This window comes from Canis aureus, chromosome 36 (genome assembly GCF_053574225.1).
Source record: "Canis aureus isolate CA01 chromosome 36, VMU_Caureus_v.1.0, whole genome shotgun sequence".
In the NCBI taxonomy this organism is placed as follows: Eukaryota; Metazoa; Chordata; class Mammalia; order Carnivora; family Canidae; genus Canis; species Canis aureus.
The window spans coordinates 13,532,333-13,554,217 of NC_135646.1; the positions used below are offsets into that span (position 1 = coordinate 13,532,333).

The 21,885-nt window shown below is 36.7% G+C and overlaps 1 protein-coding gene and 1 pseudogene across 22 annotated transcripts in view; both read right to left on the reverse strand.

Moving 5' to 3' along the window:
• The window catches only part of MAP2 (microtubule associated protein 2), a 294,547-nt gene that overhangs the window by 187,039 nt on the left and 85,623 nt on the right, over positions 1 to 21,885 (reverse strand). The gene's annotated exons all lie outside the window — the stretch shown is intronic.
• On the reverse strand, positions 18,801 to 19,002 carry LOC144306319 (U2 spliceosomal RNA; annotated as a pseudogene).

Here is a 21,885-nt window from a genome sequence, read left to right on the forward strand (position 1 = left end):
CAGATATCAAAACGTGATTCCAGAGCTACTATAAAGGGGGAGGTCTACAATTTTGAAGGCATGAGATAATTTCCAGAGTTACTATTGTGAACTCAAATATATTAGAATCAAAACCACCTTGTAGCTCAGCCAAAGATTTCAACTATATAGCTAGCGTCTGTTCTAGAAGCTCTGAATCCATTCTAAATAATCAGTCTGAAGAGATCATTTATAGCTAGAGCAAGAGCATTTAATGAGTTGGGAGTTGGCTGACATCTAATATTTCCCCAGTATAAGCTTATATCATCAGTATTTAAATTTTTTTACAGGAACATAATTTGATCTGTAGTATATCTCAATCTATGATTGGCCCTATAACTGCATATCAAATCACTTGGCTTTCCTGATGTCAGCCCAAACTCAAAATGCATCATCTTGATAAATCCATTAAAGTCATTGGCAAGAAATACATAGATGGCTGGAGCAATAATACTATGAAAATGTGACATCATTTTGCCTGTGTATATTTGTACATGTCATAAATAACTGAGGTATACTTGTAAATATCTAGTCGTTTATGGCACAGATCAGGTAACTAACAGTTTCATAATTCAGTTGTCTCAGAGGTGCCTGGGTGGCTCAGTCAGTTAATTGTCTGCCTTTTGCTCAGGTCATGATCCCAGGGTCCTGGAATGGAGCCCTATGTCAGGCTCCCTGGTCAGCAGGGAGTTTACTTCTCCCTCTCCCTTTGCAGCTCCTTCTGCTTGGGCTGCCTCTCTCTCTCTCTCAAATAAACAAAATCTTAATTTTTTTTTTTAATTTTTATTTATCTATGACAGTCACACAGAGAGAGAGAGAGAGAGAGGCAGAGACACAGGCAGAGGGAGAAGCAGGCTCCATGCACCGGGAGCCCGACGTGGGATTCGATCCCGGGTCTCCAGGATCGCGCCCTGGGCCAAAGGCAGGCACCAAACCACTGCGCCACCCAGGGATCCCCAAATAAGCAAAATCTTAAAAAAAAAAAAACAAAAAAACAAACAAACAAACATCAGCTGCCTCAATCTGAGACAGTGCTGAAATAAAAAGCAAATAATTAAAATGTCAATTTATTAGAATTTATTTTTACCTATAATCTGTCTCATTCTAATAAACTTTTGAAAAAGTTAATTTTCTGGAGGTTTTTGACAAAATTTATTCTAAATTTACAAATGTATAATAACTGGAACAAAGACAAAACGTAATCCTAGTTCAGTTACTATTATAAGAGATCAGCTTATAGAAAAAAACAATGAGGAACAGAGTAAGTAAAAATCTTAAAGTATACTAGCTTCTATTTTTATTTTTTTTTAATTTTTATTTATTTATGATAGGCACACAGTGAGAGAGAGAGAGGCAGAGACACAGGCAGAGGGAGAAGCAGGCTCCATGCACCGGGAGCCTGACGTGGGATTCGATCCCGGATCTCCAGGATCGCGCCCTGGGCCAAAGGCAGGCGCCAAACCGCTGCGCCACCCAGGGATCCCTATACTAGCTTCTATATTATTTTAATCAAACAATTATATTTAATTTGGTATGTGAGAATACCTTAAAAACAATGCATACAATATGATAATACATACAACATACAATGTAGTATAACTGAAAAACTTTAAAAGTTATGTGAAAAAATACATTACCTATCACTAACTTTACCCTGCTTTGCAATTTTATTAATGGAGGCTAAACTACAATCCTCCCCAAAATGTAGTGACTATACTGCATTCTCATTATTGGCTTCACAGCTTTCTCTTTACTCCAGTTCAAAGTCATTGATTAGTTTTTCTCTATGAAAAAAGACTGTAAGGGAAGAATGCCTTGAACCAAGCATGCATGGCTGAAAAACACATTTATGGTAGATGAAGAGGTGTTGAGTAGGGAATGGACATCTCTGAAGCAGTAAAGAGCCTGAAGCTTTCTTTGCAAGAACCTGTCTATGACATTGCAAAATTCCAAGCGTTCCTTGGAAATGATAAAGATATCCAGGGACATTTTCAAGAGTAAATCAGGAAGTTACATTTTGGTGGCTTCAAGGGTGAAAATCCTTAGAGAAAAATAAAATACCAGGAACAACTGGGTATATGTTATTACTTGGATGAACTTAGAAAATGTGAAGTGGAAGAAGTCAGAATAAAAACATCCACATATTATATGACTCCATTCATATGAAAATTCAGTATAGGGAAATCTATAGAGATAGCAAGTAGATGACTCCAGGATCACGCCCTGAGCCAAAGGCAGATGCTCAACCGCTGAGCCACCCAGGTGTCCCGAGATAGCAAGTAGATGAATGGCTGCTTAGGGCTGAGGGTGGAGGGAAAGCTGGGAGGTGATAGCTAAAGGGTTCAGGATTTCTCTGTGACATCATAAAAATGTTCTAAAGTTGACTGGTGAAGATGGTTGCACATATCTGTCAATAAACTAAAAACCATTTTACTGTATATTTTAAATGAATGAAAGGTATGGTATGTGAATTATATTGCCCCAAAAAGCTATTTAAAAAAATAAAATACAAGTGTTCCACGTAACAGAATACATTAAGTATTCCAGTCAATAAAATGCAAGACAGGGTTCAGACCTTCTGATCTCACAGACATTTCTACGTGTCACTACAGAGTAGCTTTAACACTACTATAATTTTAAAGCAGTAATTCACTTAAATATTGAATTGTGACTCTTGTAAAATTTGTGGCAATTGAGAAAGATATCCTTGTTATATAATTCTATCTCCTATCTGAATAAAATTGAGGTACAGCTTAAAAAAAAAAAAAGCTGATAGGATCAAGAAACCAGAAAGAATAAAAAGCCCTGCATACTTGAAAGTCAGGAGACAGTTTGAATATATGACATATTTATAGGTGAGATTTTATAAAGTAATTTGGAAGGGCTAAGCAATGTTATCTTTGTATATTTACTTTGAGGACCTCCAGAAAATACTGCGTTCCGCTACACACGTACACAACAACTTCTTCTAGTAGATTAGAATCCCACCATAAACCCCAGACAAATGGCTAAATCATAGACCATGCAGTCTCCAAGAGTAAGAACTCTGGAAGCAGATAATCTGTGGACTGGAATTTCTATTCCCCTATTTATCCAAGTGGCCTCAGGCAAAGCCATCAACTTCTCAAGGCCTGTGACTCCTTATCTGTAATGTGGAGATCCTAACAGTGACTGACTTATAAGGGTTCAATGAGATAACACCAGGACAGGAAATAGATTAGCTAGTGCTGAACACATACCCAAGAAATGTTAGCTGTTATTAAAGGCAAACTAACAAAAGGTCTCACATCAGTTACTTGCAGGGCTCAGAAGTAATCAAATAAGCCTATGCTTTAAGGTGGAGGTTCCACACATTTTTGGCAGGTCATCTTGGTATTTTGCATAGCCTCTTGCGGCAGCCAAGCTTGTTCCCTTTGGAACCCAGGTGTCTTGGGATTCCCTGGTTACTTCTGCCAGCACTCAGCTTCCCTTCCCTCCAGCTGGACCAAGTTACTGCTTACACCCTCCTTGTGTTAGAATTCCTAGAAAGACTTGCTACCTGGACCAGCTATCCTTACCCTGCCTCACCCTAGTTCTCTAAGGAATGGTCTTGACCTATTAGCAACTTTCTTGTCCTCCCCTGGAGGGTGGCAATTACATCACTTTTCCCAGCACAAACCAATTTAGGTCCTTAGTGACCTCTTAGGATGGCCAGAAACTTTTGTCTAATCTGAACTGGAAGCAAGGCCTGACAATGAATCCTTTGTTTTAAAGGGCTGTGTCCTATTAACAAAATAATTCCTCATGCCTTAGAAATTTTTCATACAACAAAAGAAGAGTAGAAGGAAATTTGCCAAAATGCATACTGTAGCAGCATCTGGGTGGTACAGTCATGGGCTCTATGCTTCATTCTGCTTTATACCGTTCTGTACTTTTCTAAAATTTCCTCAGTGAGAACAGGACAATTAGAAAACCAGAAAAAATATTTAAAAATATATCTCGACTAGGGAGATGGGGGCAGTAGGAAGAGTAATGTGAAAGCAAAGTCGCACTTATTTTACAAGACTTGCTTTTGAAATGGTAAAAATGGGGCACTGAGCACAGAAGGCAGAATGGAACTCTTAAAAGGAAAAGAAAAAAGAGTCTGGAAGGAAAAGTGGTGTGTGTAGGGGAAGGTGAGTAGTGGGCAGATCTCAGCTACTTAATGAGCTCACCCAAGAGCAGGCTAATAATTTGTAGTTTGTAAGGTATATTAATTTACTGGTGAAAAAGTCATTAAGCTTGTTGGTCAACTAAAACAACCAACTCACTGAGTCAAACAGCAAATGCAAACAGCTGATAGGTCTAGTCCACACCATTTGTAACCCAGAATTCCAGAATAACAGCTAAAACAAAGATAAAAGATGCAGTGAGAAAGCACTGAAGGCAGGCCATCTATACATGGTCAGTTCCAGAGTTCAGAATCTCTGAGTGATGTTTTTTGGGCATCACAGCAAGATTTAGATGGTAGGTTCTGGATTAATTTCCCTTGGATCCAGGCCCAGTCAGTTACTATCTCCAAGACCATGGAAAAATTGTTTACTTTTACTAAATCTCAGTTAAGTCATCTTTAAATGAGAAGAATAATAATACCTAGTTCTCATAACTGTTTGGATTCAGTGAAACAACACATGACAAGGACTTAATATTCTGTAAAAATTAGACATGATGATGTAGAAAATGATTATGCTAATGAAGACGTTGTATAAAATAAGCAAGCCCTAGATTGTATGAGAGTTGAAGTCATACCTCGGGATCCTATTTTCTAATGAGCCAAAGGAAGGAAATAATCAACATGAATATTTTAGAAAGGAATAACATTATTTAAAGACACTTTCTCTCAGTAAGATCTTTCCCGTAGAGACCTAAGGTTGGTTGCCTAAGAATACCCTAATTTGATTAATGACCAAAACTGATTGTACCTGGATAATTAAACTCACTTAAATTTAGCATTAAAAACAGAAAGAGGTACTGACTGCAAAATTAGTTCAAACCAATGATCCACATACTGCAAATTTTATTATTCAAACTTATTATTCAAATTTTCTTAAAATTCAAAACTTTTATTAATCAAATTACTCAAAGTAACTTAAATTTTAAAAACCACTTGAAACCATACTGACAAATTAGTCACATAAGTCAACCAATAAACATCTTAAGAATTTTGAAGGCAAATTTTATTCAATATCTGTCTCAATATTCACAAGACTAATATGCATGTAGCAAACACACATTTAATTATTTTATAACTTATTTCACAAAAGTCTTTCTCAGGCTTGTAAAAGGACTGTTTGCATTTTCTTTTCTGTAGCACTCAAATATAGCAAACGCTAAATGGCACTAGACATGTCTTCTTAAGTTAAATGGCTTTAAAAGCCATGCTATTAAATGATGAAAAAAAAAATCCAAACTTCAAGAGAGGAAGCGCAGATGTTTTGGGACACAGAATATGCACAAAATTAACGCACAACATGAAAAGACTCGGGTACAATAAAAACATCGAAACAAAGAGGACATTGTCTTTTCTTTACATATCTTCTTTTCATAATCTTTACATTCTCTTCTTTTCATAATCTGTTTCTTTCTCTCCTTTGTTTTTCTTATGAAGAAAAGGAGTATTAAGAATTTCCCACTTATCATGTCACCTGATTTGCTCAATAAAGTTTTACCCATTACCTGGATCTGATCAGAAATTAAACATAGCAAAGGCCCTAGCCAGCTTTGGAGAGTCTGCAAATGAAAGAAATATCTCATGGCATCAGCATAAATAGTGGAAATTTAGTATTTCATTCATTCAGTCAGTAGCTAGCTACAGGTTATTACCCTTAACAGGGAGGTTCTAAAGATGAATGAAGCAAGCCAAATACATCCCAACGACACTGAAGAGATCCTGGGACACAAAAGTAATGGGGGAGACACATATTTTGTGATCAAATGTACATGGGTAAAAATCCAACTCCATTTCTTTATTATCTATGTGACCTTGAGCAAGTTAATTCGAATCCTCAGCTCCTTCAACTACGAAAGAAAGTGAGTTACTGGTTGGTTATAAAGAATAAATTATTGGATTGTTATAATGAAAAATATGATAATATACATCAGGAACCTAGCATGCTGCCTGGAACGTCATAAATGTTCTCTTATCAACACAAATTACTAGGATTTATGATTTAATTCAAGCTGAGAAAAATGCTTAGTCTTTTAAATAGCAGGCAACTTTAAGGTCTCAAATTACACAATTTGCAAGATATTTAATTTCCTCTCTATATTTGTCCTATAATCATGTAACTGATCAGTAAACATTCACTGCAACCCTAATAATCTGCACTTCCTCCTCTGATTAACAAAATAAATAGAGCTAATTCCAGTGTGGCAGAGGCTACAAATTGTCCATTATCCATTCTCTCCTTCCTCTTCAGCAAAGAATCCTCAACAGTTAGTTGGGCCCATATTTATTCTGAATAAATGTTACATTTCATCTCAATAACAAGGTTTGACCAATAACTACTTTCTAGTAAATGGGAATTAAGAACAAAAGATGTCTTTGACTAGTAGGAAATATGCATACTAGGTAGGACCAGGCTCTTCTCCTGTTCTTTCCTCTTCCCGTTCTCTGGTATCCCTACCTGTCAGACAACGGGCACAAACAACCATCGTGAACATAGAATGGAAGGTGCATGTTGAAGGTGGCAGGGCAGAAACAGAGAGGACATGTAGTCCTTGATGATGATGGAGTACTATGCCAAACTTATATTGATTTAAGTTACTGTTATTTCAAATTTCAGACTTTTCGTTAAGATAGCAAATTTTAAAAACAATTTTAAACCATATTGACAAATATTTTTCAGGTTTTTTTCATTCTCCCCTGGATCCAGTCAAAATTAAAAATACCTAAGAAAAACTCTGCTCTCAATACTCAGAATTGTTGGATTCATTTTCCTTCCACAGTCACTAATTGAAAAGAAAAAAGGAAAACTTAGGCCATATGTAATCCAAACAGATTCCTTCAGCAGTCCGGAAGCAAGTAACTAACTTGTCTAGGATAGATAAGAGTACAATTAAAGTTTATGGTTAAAATGAGAAATAAATAGCTTTTAGGTACTTAGTGACATATACATATTTGCCCAAAGTATTTATTGCTTCTCCCTGGAGCATTTTTCATCTTGCTGATACCCTTTAGGGGTTGATGAATCTGCTTGCCTCCTACTTATTTCAAATGGAATTCTACTTTTAGAGCAACTTAAGGGATTTTTAGGGGACTTTTTGTCATTATAAATTAAATACACTAATAAATAACATTCTTAGTTATCGAGTCATATTTTTTTTTTCTTGGAGAGCTATTTTAATGGACTTAATGATAATGTCTATGATTTGCATAGAACTGTGTTTTTCATCCCTCATGTCTGGCAATGCCCCTCATTTCATAAGTTCAAACATTACCTCTTCATCAGAGCACACATATAATCATTTGCTGCGAAGTTCATTTCCAATGTATTGACTACAAGTTGGCTTGAACTCAATGCTCTGCTAATTAGATATAATCATGATGACAACACAATTCCAGTTTTCCAAACTTGCTTATTTCCCTTGAAAATGTAATGTCTTGTTGCTCTAATATTGCACCTTTGATGCTTGCTGCTGCTTCATCCACATCCCCCCTTTCCTAACTATAGTCATCCTTAGTTCTCATCTAGACCAGGGAAACTCCATTTTGAAGGACAAATAGCACCTCCTTTTTCTTAGTTTAAACACAAAGATTATTAAGGAACCACAATTAATTGATCTTCCTCATAAAGAGAGACTAGAGATGTGATTCTGCTTTTAAATGTGTTTTAAAAATGGGCTCAGGCAAAATAAGGATATATATTTCTGCAGGTCAGATGATAACATGAGTTCAGCTACCCTTCCAGTTCCTTTTCTGAGAGATAGCCCTAAATCCTTGTGTCTTTTAGGTACAGTAAAAAGGTCTGGGGCTGGAAGCAAAGCTTGCAAGGCTGAACTCTCAGTATATTAACCAAACTACAATCAAATTAAGAGTGAAATGTGGCATCTCAAATATCCTTCCATAATTGGTACAAGCAATTTTAGCCAAAAAATAGATGCAATATTAGGTTATTTTATAAATTCAAGCAGATTTTGTACACAAACACTTAAAAATGGGCAATCATTCCTTTCTCTAAAATAGAAATATTTTAGAGAAAAATGAATAATATCTGGTAATGTTTCTTTTTCTAAAATATTTTATTTTATTTTATTATTTTATTTTATTTATTTTATTTTATTATTTTATTTTCAGTTATTTATTTTCAGTTATTTTGAATATTTTCCCTGAGGAACAATGGCTCACCCAGCAGATTCTGGGGTTGAATTTACATATGTCCCCTTGGAGTGGGCTGGAGGATGGAGGAAGTGGACATATAACAAGGGATTGGGAATTATAGTTAAGTCTTCCAGAAATCTAACTTTAAATCACTTCTATGAGAACCTAGCCACATATGGTGGCACACTAAGCATCTGAGAAGAATCTAGAAGAGATGGTTTTTTAATCAAGTGTGTAACCTCCAGTTATGGAATGAATAAGTCATGAGAATAAAAGGCACAGCAAAAAGTAATACAGTCAACGATATTGTAATAGTGATGTAACGGGACAGATGGTAGCTACATTTACAGTGAACATAATATATAAACTTGTCAAATCACGAAGTTGTATACCTGAAACTAATATAACATTGTGTGTCAACTATAATCAATAAAAGAAAAAGAAAAAAGAAAAAAAAATCAATAGAGTGTGTAACCTCATTGTAGTGAAACAAGATACCATTGATGATGGGAATTGTGGGAAGTGGAGAGAAAGCGAAGAGAGGGAGAATGCATGTGTATGCGGGGGAAGAACAAAGACCAATGGACATCAGCAGATGAATGGTAACAGCAACTAGATTTCTTTGTTCAACAAATATTTAGTGAGTTGGGCTGTGGGTTCGGGATTCATCAGAGATCAAAAGAGAAAATGCTCCTGCTCTCATAATTGTTCTAGTTAGAGGAAATAAATAATGATACAAATTTTAAAAATCGGATATTTTTACAACATATAAGTGCTACTAGAGAAAGATATAGGGTAAGGTATATCGGAGTTAACTGTTCATTTTTCACACAGGGCAATGTACAAAGGATGCCTACCAGATATCAGACATAAGAGCTACCACAAGAAACTGAGACAATTCCAACCTGCAACTTTAGCAATGACTTATCCCCAGATGCCAGGATTAGTATGAAAAATTCCAGATAGTAAGGGTGTAGAATTCATGGGAACCCTCCAGCCTACAGGTCTACCTCATTCATATAGTCATAGATCTAGTTTAAGTAGGTCTGGGAGAGAAAAGAAAGTATTTGTTGGTTCTGTCTTTCAGCTTTACAGATTCTGAACTATATCCCATCCACCGATGTATTGTGGATGTTCAGGCTTAGGAAAGAAGTTTGCACATTTTATATTCCAGGTCTGAAATGAAATTTTTCCAACACACAATGACCATGATCAGAAAACAGGAATACTGTTTGATTTAGTTATAGCTTTTAATACAGTAACACTTCCTTCTTTCACTTTCAGAATGGCAGAAAATAGTCAGGATTGAGGTCAGCCAATGCTTCTGAAAGGATCCAGCACAGATAGTTCAATTAGGAGGTAAATTCTATGAATTCTACAGCAACTTCTTGGTTATTTTTCAACACATAGTATAGATGCAAGACAGAAGGATTTGCTCCCAGAGTCCTACCCTTTTTAAATTTATAAATGCTTACATCCTGAACTGCAAATGCTCATGTGCCTTACCCAAATAAATCTAGAGTGCTCTAAACATATACCATCCCAACACACCCCCCTCCAAAAACAGAAAGAAACAAACCCCAAAAAACAAAAGGCTGGGAAAAGTCTCATTTCAGTACCCTTCTCCATGTGCTCATATGTGGACATTTATCTGCATATTCTTAGAATTGCATTTCCCTCCACTTTCAGAATTCTCAGGCACTCAATGAAATAAGCTGTTTGTCTTTGTGTATTATTATTATAACTTTTAGTTTTCTGCATTCTCATGAGGTCACTTCCTAGACTTGTAGTTTCCTCTTTTAGACCACAGCTGCACCAAGCTGACTGCTACACTCAAGAGCATATGACACAGGAAAAAAGTGATGGGCACTCCCAATCCACTAATGGCTGAGAACATGTTCTGAATTGTCAGACTGTTTTTCAACGTCCATGGTACGTTTCATTATGTGGACATCTCCTCTGCGTCACTTTTTAAGTTTTGAAAATATCAAAATCATGACAAGAGATGGGAAGAATTCCATTTTGACAAAATGAAAAACACAAAAATTCTTCTACTCAGAAAAAAAATGTAATGGAGAAAATAAAGGCAAAAATAGAATTGGCTAGAAGCCAGCAACCACAAGAAAAGAAATCTTGCAGGAAATGGAACTAATCAGTTACTATAGTGAAGATTTTTTTTCCCAGACTTTCTTTAGGAAGGAAAAAAAAAGAAATTGTAAATCAATATATAAACTAAGTTTGGACAAAGCTACATATGTAGTCTTGAAGTATATACAATTTCATATGAAAGCTTTTTTTTTTTTTAAGATTATATTTATTTACTCATGAAAGACACACAAGAGAGGCAGAGACATAGGCAGAGGCAGAAGCAGGGAGCCTGATGCAGGACTCCATCCCTTGACCAGGGAACAGGCCGTGAGCTGAAGGCAGATGTAACTGCTGGGCCACCCAGGCGTCCCTCCCCCATATGAATGTTTTTTGAAAGGACAGCAGAGTTTTTACTTAGTGGAATTTCCAAAGTTAATCTTCTTGAGATTCTTCTGACAGCCTAGTAAAACCTTAGTAAGAATGGAGCTTTTGAGGAGTAGGGTCTCATATAATTATACCATGATACCCTTTCCAAAGGCATAATTATCTTTGTCCCTAACTCAAGTCACTCCAAGGATCAGTCCATTCAGGAATGGGCTTGCTCTGTCAGAACCTTCCTCAGCTCAGCAACAGTCACTGCCTACATATTAGCCTTCCATGAACTAATAGTTATCCACACACTGGCAAATTCTATAATATGAGAAAGTTGCTACTTTGGGTTGTTCTCTCATCATAACTTCCTCATCTAACTTGGTTATTTTGGCATAAGATATACCAATTGTTTTTTAACTGTTTTATGCCTAAGAAATACCAATTCTAAATATGGAGATGGAAAACTGGCATCTGTGTTTTTGAAAATAGATTTAAGAATAATTGCCATTTATTTGCTTGGGATTTTTGGAAAACTGGTATCATCAAACTTGCTAAATAGTCTGTGATTCTAAGTTTAAAAAAATTAGTTGCTTATTTACCTAAAGTTATTCTTATTATTTTTTAAAGATTTTGTTTATTTATTCATGAGAGACACACAGAGAGAGGCAGAGACGCAGGCAGAGGGAGAAGTAGGCTCAATGCAGGGAGCCCGACGCGGGACTCGATCCTGGGTCTCCAGGATCACGCCCTGGCTGAAGGCGGCGCTAAACCACTGAGCCACTGGGGCTGCCCCCTGAAGTTATTTTTTTAAAAGTCTGACAGTCTTTGAGTATTGCAGAAATGGCAGATTTAGGGCTGTAAAGGATAAAAACTAAGCTTTATTATATAATGTCCAATACCATATATGTGTTTAGTGTGCAGTGTCAAGAAAAAAAAATGGCATCCAGAAATTGAGACCTTGTCCTGACACCCAGATGGATGACAATGAAAGTATTAAAAACTGAAATATATATACATTAGAAACCATATAGTTTATCTCCAGTTAATTTATAGAAAAGAACACACAGGTCCTAAGAGTCACAGTTTGTTATTCAATGTCATACAGCTGCTTAGCAGAAGAGGCAAAAATCAAACTCATCTTTCTGGATCCCAAGGGACACTGGTGGTCACTATTATGGGGTAAGAGAGCTCCAGTCAGTACCAGAACAACACAACAGGTAATGAATTTTTAAAAAAATAATTGGGATCCCTGGGTGGTGCAGTGGTTTAGCGCCTGCCTTTGGCCCAGGGCGCGATCCTGGAGACCTGGGATCGAATCCCACATCGGGCTCCCGGTGCATGGAGCCTGCTTCTCCCTCTGCCTATGTCTCCGCCTCTCTCTCTCTCAATGTGTGACTATCATAAATAAATAAAAAATTTTAAAAAAAATTAAAAAAAAATAAAAATAAAAAAATAATTGATATGGAACTTTTTCATACCTTGTTATAATCCACAGATGTTTATGCACATATAAATTAATGAAGGTCTGGAGACATTTCATAATCAACATTTCACAGCATTCAGGCAAAAGACATAAGGATGGGAAAAAAGAATGGCTAAGGAAAAGGATTCTGAATCAAAGTGTTCAGTGGGATTTTTTTTTCTACCTGCTTGTCTTGTATTTCACAAATATAAGACTGAAAGCTGGTGAACATGTACTTTATGCAGGACACTCTCCTATGTATGTTACATATAATACCTCATTCATTTCCTTTCATTACTATAATAACAATTTTTAACCTCAATTTCTTGAAGCTATTTAATATAGCAATTGTCAAATAGCTAGTAAGTGCTGGAACCTGCGTTTCAACCCATTTCTGTAGGATTCCACAGTCTATATGTGTACCCAATTAATTAAATCTCTTAATTCTTAAAAATTATCCCCCTGACCCTGGCTATGTCCTTATCATTTTCTAAAAAAAATATATATTTCTTTTAAAAATTTTCACTAAAGAAGTTGCTTCTGCTTATGGAAAAAATATATTTCTAAAATTAGACAAAAATAAACATTAAAATTGATTCTAAAAAGGAAAAAATAAGATAACCAGGACTTTCAAAATGAAAATCTTTATATGTATCGAGCATCTAAAATGCCTTCTCAAGGTTTCCATGCCAACCATTCTAGATACTAAAATAAGCTGTGAAACAACATTTACTCACACCACGTTATGTAGTCCTTTGATACATTAAACTGTTTTAATAAGCCCAACTAAATTTTGCATCTTCAGAAAACAGGAGAAAGAACACTGGCACAAATCATCAGTGAGGCAAGCAACATAGTTTTTGTTTTTTCTAAATGAGAGAAGCCTTGACAAACAGATTTAAAGGGGACTTTTCATTTCCGTTAACTTTCTTTTTATGTATTTCCATAGTTAGTCATAGCTTTTCAAAATAGAGTTTTATAAAGTTACGCTTAAAATATAAACAGCACTAAGTGCTTCACACTGAATCTGTAGGAAACAGATCTGGAAATGTAGGGCACTTCCATCCTTGATTCAGACCACCTGGCAAAAAAATAAATGAATAAAAGCCAAATGGAGCTGAACAGGTCTGCTGATTCCTCTCATGCAGTTTAAAGAGATTTCTTTTTTATTTACCAAGCTTCTTAAGGGCTAATATATTGCACTTTGGTTGACTGTTGAGTATGACTCCAGAGGGGAAGAAGGGACTCCCGAAAATCAGGAGAGGCAGGAAAGGAAGATGTGGCATGTAGCCCCAGCCCCAACATGCAAAAGGCCATAGGGGAGCCCAGAGAGGATGATTAGAAAGGAATAAACTGCTCAGGACAGCAGCTGAGAGAAGCGTACAAGCCCCTGGGAATAACAGCAACCAGCAGCCCAAGAAGTACCAGTGAGCGTAATCAACACCTACTAGGTACAAAAACTCTATAGCCGGCGGGGTGTGAGGTTACAGAAAAAGGGTAATGACAAGGCATATAATGTCTCTGCCTTCAAGGAACTTAAAATCTAATTAAAAAGAAAAATGAAGGTTGATTAAGCAATGTAAATCAAGTGAAGTGCCATGATAGACAAAAGTCAGGGTGTCACAGGAATGCACAACCAAGACATCTGGCCCAGTGGAGGGAGACTTCCCTAAGAAACTGATTCGTAAGCGTGTATCCCAACAGAGCAATGGAGAATAAAGGGAAAGGACACAGCAAAGGATGAGATACTTACTGGAACTAATTTCAGGTGAATACAAATATCCGAATTTAATTTGTGCCTTTGCATAAGCACACGATATGTCATATCTACAAACCAGATTCAGGCAACCAGAGATAAACAGGAAACGACAACTATAAATTCATTAGAGTCACAACTACTCTTATTACATCACCTGTAATTGTGGGCTGCACTGAATTGATGTCTCTGGTTGATTGGTTTGTGTTTCCTGTCTCTAAATAATATGTCTGAGTGGAACACTTCTATTTCTGAGGGGGTAGCATCAACTACTACTTTCCCTGGATGAGGAAGATTTAAGATTTGACCAAAGGTGAAGAGGTAAAAACAAAATGCCAAGTAAGAGCTTTCAGAAAGACCCTAATTAATGACTCTGCTAATAACAATTTCCAGGATTGGAGGCTCATGCCATATCCTTCTCATTGGGAGAGACCTACAACCGCAAGCCTCTTCTACATACTAATAATTTTGAAACTTTTTTTAATATATTGATTTAAACCCTCAATCAATGGCTCCAAATCATAAAATAGATTCACAGTACTTTCAAGTTCTTTGGAAAAGCATTTGTCACAAACATTTCTTGAAACATCCTCTAAGACAATATTTTCCTCAACCTTGACTTTAAGATTTGTCAACCTACTTTGATGACATGACTTAGCACCATTCATCTCAATCTGTACGATTTGTCAGCTCATGCTTCTTCCTCTGCCTTTAGAGTTCAAAATGTTATCTTGTGGCAAATGACATCATCTTTGCTGGGGCCATGTTTGCAGCGCTCCTGACTCCTGCCTTGTACATGTACAGCCATGTCTTTCTGCTCTGATTCGCTCTTGATGTCTGTTACTCCCTTTTCTTGACATCTTCTCTCATATCATTGATGAGATCCAACTGGTGAAATGAAAGGAGCACCACCATTTGCACCAGAGCACTGGTAGGAATGATGCTGAAATGAGCTGTCTGGCTCTACATCCAGAATGAGAAGCTCACCATAGGTTTTGCTACTTCTCTAAAAGTGAGCAGACTGGGGCACCCAGGTGGCTCAGGAGGTTAAGCGTCTGCTTTCAGCTCAGGTCATGATCCTGGGGTCCTGGGATCAAGCCTCTCCCCCCCCCCCACACATATTGGTCTGTCTGCTCAGTGGGGAACCTGCTTCTCCCTCTCCCTCCCCCCTGACTTGTGCACTCTCTCTCACTCACTCTCTCTCAAATAAATAAATAAAATCTTAAAAAAATAAAATAAAAGTGAGGAAACTCTCCTCATTTGAATTATATTTGTGAAAATGTCTTCTGAACCAAATCTCTAAATATACGGTCTGTCAAAAAAATTGTGTGTTTTATGATTTTACTTATAGGAAGTCTTATAATGCTGAACAACTGAACTATATTATCAATATTTAATATATCATTTTATTAAAAGGAATATCAAAGGGGCCCTGATCCTCATGAAACATTAATTATTCTAATTAGCATGTGAAGATTGTCCTTTAAAATACATTATAAAATTTTCTATGTAAAGCTTAAACTATTGATCTCAAGATCCCAATTTCCTGGCCTATCAGTTCAAATGGAACATGAATGTGCTTCTAGCATTATCTTTGAAGGGCACAGAGTCACAGCTGACAGAGTTCTGGTATGGCCACATCTCTTTACTGTTCTTACTCTGGGAAGTTTGAAAAGACAGATATAAATCCTTATAGCCGAAGTAGCTTTAAAAAAAAAAAAGGACGGAAAAAAGATTAAAGAGTTTACAAGAAGCAAGGCAGGAACACAAAGGCACACAGATGAAGGTAGGAGGAAGAGGTTATGATCCAATCATACATTCTTTATTCCTTAAGAATAAATTGTGTTGTTTCCTAGTAATGACGAAAAAAGGGTAGGAGGGAAACTTGACAGGTGCTGCCACAAAAAATCTTTTAAAAGCCATCAATAGGGCAGCCCGGGTGGCTCAGCCGTTTAGCGCCGCCTTCAGCTCAGGGTGTGACCCTGGAGACCGGGGATGGAGTCCCATGTCAGGCTCCCTGCGAGGAGCCTGCTTCTCCCTCTGCTTGTGTCTCTGCCTCTCTTTCTCTCTGTGTCTCTCATGAATAAATAAATAAAATCTTTTAAAAAAATAAAAAATAAAAGCCATCAATAGATAACATTTTTAACTTATTAATAGATGAAGACGAATAATTTAGCAAACTCCATGTTGCATGTGGACACACCACAAAAATGTGCTGTAGTGCATGTATGTATTTCAAGGGCTGTTCAAGTTCACTCCTGAATATGAGAAAGCAAGACTGTGCCTGACATGTTCCCTTTGATGGGGTTCAGGGCAGGCCACCCCAAAATGCACTACTCTGGGATTTCATAAATTGCAATTAAAGTTACTCAAGAACAGCTGATGTAAGGACAACTTGATCCTTTTCTGCCTATGAAAGCAGGAAGTAAATTCCCCCTATGAAGGATGCCCTCCCTGCACGTGGAGAATACAAGGCATCCTTACGGCCATCGATAAGGATTTCAAGGCCAAGAAGGCTCTATAAACAAATCTTGCTGCTTCATTAATTTGCTATCCAAGCCCAAACTTCTTTGTCTTGTCAACTCTTCAGAAATTTATTATCATTGTCTACACAGTATAAAAGTTGCCTGCTTTGATCTTTTCTTTGGATCTCGTATCTTTGGGGCCCTCGTATGCACAAAATTAAATGAAATTTGTTTTTCTCCTCTTAATCTTTTATTACAGAGGGTCTCAGCCAAGAACCTAAAAGGGTAAAGGGAAATTTAGCTTTCATATCCTATACCTAGCACACTTCTTGCCACATCACAGTGGTAATTTACCATGTGTCATTTTACACAGACCAAAAATAAGCTTAGCCTGCCTCAACACTAAAATAGGAAATTAGAAGCTCTAAACCTGACTTTGTTTTTTTTTTTTTTTAAGATTTTATTTATTTATTCATGAGAGACAGAGAGAGAGGCAGAGACACAGGCAGAGGGAGAAGCAGGCTCCATGCAGGGAGCCCCATGTGGGACTTGATCCCGGGACTCCAGGATCATGCCCTGGGCCAAGGGCAGATGCTTAACCGCTGAGCCACCAGGCATCTCTAAACCTAACTTTGAAGGCAAGTTGGCACTATGAGGGATTTTTAAACGAGGATGCCATGCACCATCTTTAATTTCACTGTCGTAAATCAACATCATCTCAATAAGATAGCAATTCAACATGAACAGAGTTTTGCTCAAAGGTTACCATGTGATATGGGCCAGGGTAAAAATAACCCAATAATACATGATGAAATTTAAAATTCAGTCCACTATATTCTGAAAACTAGAAGTAACCAGGAACAAGGTAAAAATCCTGCTTAAAAAAACAAAAACAAAAACAGAACTATCTTATGAAACTATAACCTCTTGAGAAGGAAATGTCCTTACTTACATGGGAAAATAATTTCCCTTGTTAAAGAATGAGAATTTCCCCTTAAATGCACACCCTTATGATAAGAAGTTAGGTCTTCTCCCCCAGATTAATAAAACAAAACAGAATAAAATGAAATAAAATAATACCTCTGCTGGAAGGATTAAGCCCTTGTGACATTTTTTTTTTCCTCTGCACAGAGAATTAAAATATATGTAGGTGAAGGGTGCTGCTTCAGTATTAGTCATTATTAGAGTTTTCTCCATGTCCTTCTTTAGAATGTTAACATATTCACACAAATACGCATTTTCAACTGTTCCAACTATATTTAAAGAGAAATTTTAAGGAGAAAAAAAACCTGTACGGGAAAAGAATGTCCTTATTAGAGCCTATGGGTTTGAGTTCTGTGTAGGTATACATATTAAGGAGTGAATAACTGGATGTCTTATAAGGAAGCCTGGGCTTAGTAATCTCAGGATCTATTTATCATCAGCAGATGCTCACTCGGGGTGCAACCAGAGTGATTACTCCCAGAAAGCTCATAATTGCAGTAATTAGGGTCACATGACCTCCAGCCAGCATAGCTTTAAAAAAGCAGAAGGCCAAACATTAGCATTTGAATGGCACCAGAGGTCTACTGGTTGAGAAAGTTTAAGTTAAATGCACCAGAAAGCTTTGGATGTCGATCTCAAACACACTTAAAGGAGTAGTTTAAGTTATTTTTATATTGTCCATTCTGCCCTCTGCAGAGGCCTGAGCTTTCCCTTACAAAGGCGAAATCTCATCAGTACAGCCCCACTAATTTACTTGGCAACAGGTTGTAATGACTGAGGAGTAGTGATTTACCAAAATCTCTAAAGATTTTACCTAAATCTTTTCTCTTTAAAGCCTATTTTTTTCTTTGTTTTAGAATATACTAGCAGTATATTTGGAGGATCAAAACCATCCATTGACTACTTTTTAAAAGATATAATGATTGAATTCATTGTAAGGACAAATACAAATGAAAAACAAGAGGTTTAATTCTGCTTGCTGAAAATAAGGGTAGAGACGTTCTCTCTCTCCTTTATCTTTTAGAATTTCTTTCACTCCCCTTTGCAAATGTCTGTAAATCTTTATAATGGCTAATTAAGCCTCTGGCCTCTCTCACAGTCAGGAATGTTTCTTCAAGGGCCTGGGAGCCATCTTTTTAAAATGCAAACATGGAGGGAGGTAGCTTCTCTATCTCCAGTTCTGGTGGGAAATGAAGAGCCTAACTTCAGGGGACTTCTAGCTCCAAACTAAAACTACTTGCTGTCATAAAGGTTGTGAGAAGTTTGTCTCTCCTCTGCAGAAGGCCAATTAGCTAACACACATGGTCACCCCAGATTAAATGTAGTGCTCTTACTTGAGGATTAGTTATTTCTCCTGAAAGCACGTACATAATGGGTTTTATCTGCTTGATTATAAAAATGGGTGAAATTTCTTTTGGTCTATGCAATCTCTTGGTGGATTGCCTGTGATGTGTATCACATTCTAGTTTATGCTTATTCAATAATACACTTGATCTTAGCCAAAAGGCCGAGAAGCGATCAATAATAGAAATTTTGTTTTGTTTTGTTTTTTCTCTCCCTACTACCTTTGTGAAGAGGAATTCTACATTGGGAGAAGTTTGTTATTATATTTCCTCAACAATTTCAATTCCAATTAACCCTTCTCCCTGTACTGGAGCCCTTTTAAATAATTTAACAAACAATTTAAATGGTAAGGTTCCATATTTCTCATGTGAAATTTAATAAAGAGATATAGTACTTAATCTTACTACTTCATTTACCCTTAATTATACACAAACTTGGCAACATAAATATCAAAATATCAAAACATCAATATCAAAATAAATCCTGATAGCATGAATGTCAGCTGGAACACGAGATCCCATGTATCTGAGATATTATTTTTTTTTCACAAAATTTAACATACAAATGCAGCTTTCTTAATGGAAGCTCTTGGAATATTTCCCTATGTAACTATTCTTTGTGCACAAGAAGAGTATGAAAGATCTAATGATGTATTGAACTTCTGTTCAGAGTTAAAACACACACACACACACATACACATACACACATAAAAGTAGATAAAGGATATGCCCAGCCCAGGTCACAAATCTAAACTTAAGTGAGCCTGCACTTTTGGGAAACAACTATCAGGGAATCCTAACACAAACCAGTCACAATCCTACAACCCAGCTTTATGTAGAACATGCTTATAAAGAAATCCCAACCTCCTAGCCTATCATGCCGTATGTGCATTGCCTTTTTTAATGCTCTATAAAACCTGCTTAAAGTCCATCAGAAACACTGTTCTACTGCTTGTGAGGCACTGTAATCCCCCAATCATGGACTGTTTCCCCACGAACAGAGGACACCAAACTTGTTACTAAATTGTATTCTTTCTGTCATTTAACGTAGTTCAACAAATACTTGTGGAAAATAAATAAAGAAAAAAAAAAAAAAACTAAGGCTGGGACAGAAGAAGAGAGGGAAGAGGTAAAATTCAGGTCCAAATTAAACCTGTCCTAATACCTTCTGCTTCACGTTTCCTAACTTCTTAATCTTTGGTACTTTCTTTATGCCTCAGCTTCCATAGAACTCTTTCAAGAGGGATCCCTGGGTGGCACAGTGGTTTAGCGCCTGCCTTTGGCCCAGGGCGCGATCCTGGAGACCCAGGATCGAATCCCACGTCGGGCTCCGGTGCATGGAGCCTGCTTCTCCCTCTGCCTGTGTCTCTGAGCCTCTCTCTCTCTCTCTCTCTCTCTCTCTCTCTCTCTGTGACTATCATAAAAAAAAAAAAAAAACTCTTTCAAGAAATGCCCTTCTTTTTTCTAGATCTCACTTTCTATTTTGCCTATTTAAATTCTATTCACCTTTAAACCCAACTGAAATTTCTTTTTTTAGATCTCTGTAACCACAGTAAATTATATTTTCTCTAGATCACTCTAGAAAGTCATGTACCTAGTATTTGGCTCAGAAGGTTAATACATGATCACCATGTATTAGTTACTATTTATATGGTTTAGCTTTCCCTTTCCTTGACTGCAAGTTATCTGAGAACAAAGGAACCATTTTTAATACTTCTAAAGCATCCACAGAACCTAGCACCCAAACGACTGCAAGTGTATTCTCAATCCTTGACTTATTAATAACTGTTCTGTTCCACTGGAACTGTACCTCTGGTGTAGACTTACTTCATATGTGCAAAGACTTTAACATGAAAGTACAGATAACAACTCATGATTTAGAAATAAGTCTAGACTAGGCAAAAGAGTTATTATCTGGGCTATTTTACTCCTCCTCCTTTCCTTTTACAAAATTTCCATTTGGCTATCAGGCATTTATCTGTGACTAGGTTTTTTGTTTTTGTTTTTGTTTTTGTTTAACATTAACCGTTCTCTTCCTTGGGCACATTTCTTGCCTCCCCTACCCATCAAAATCATCCCGCCCTATGAAGTGGTGTGTACTGCCACTTGGGGCCACCTTAGCTAATGACTCTGCATCCAAGAAAATGGTTTGATTAGCTGACACCATATATGGCAGGATCAAAATGATGAAATAAGTATCAAGAACAAAATCTTTGTGGTCTTTGTGAAATAAAATAATGAAGTGATAAAAAATCACTGAGCAAACCATGCCATAGAAGTGGAGGAGATACTATGTTTAATCTAAAGAGACACTAGATACAGGAAAATCATAAAATTAACGAGTATTTATTTAGTCTCTGCAATGTAAAAACAAACAAACAAACAGCAATTCCAGGTATGGTGAAGGAGAGAGAATGTTGTTTGATAAGGTAAATAAAAACTATTCAGGTAACTTTTCTAGGGATTTATGTTTATAGTTGATGCACAATTATTCAAGTACTATAAGATATTTTAAGGTAATTTAAGTAACTATTAACATGTAACATGTATTTCTTATGTTGTGTAATACATTGTGAAATATAAGAAAAGGTGATCCCACTACACTTAAACACCTATATAAGATAGCCTAGCCTGAATGTACAATTTTTTTTTGTCATTGGTTTCACCTAGCCTACACAGCTGCTTGCAACATACTACTAATAGTGGAAAATTTATTTCCTAATTTCCAATGAGTTAAAACAGGTGGAAAATCTCAAAGGGAAACTAAATATAAAGGTCCTCTCCCTATGACATTATTGCCAAATTGTCATCTGTATTACATCTCTGAGTCCCTAAAAGATAATGGAAAATTAAGTGGAATTTGGAAGTGCTTGCATCTATAAAGTTGCCTATTAAAGTAACCATTTTACTCAGTGACCCATTTTTTTCCATATTGTCAAACTTACCTAAAATTCTTGAACAATGAAAAAACTTGAAAATAAAAATAAAAATCACCATTAGAGGAGGGAATTGTTAATTTTTCTTTTCCTAATGGATTCAGAAATGAGGTCCTTGGTTCC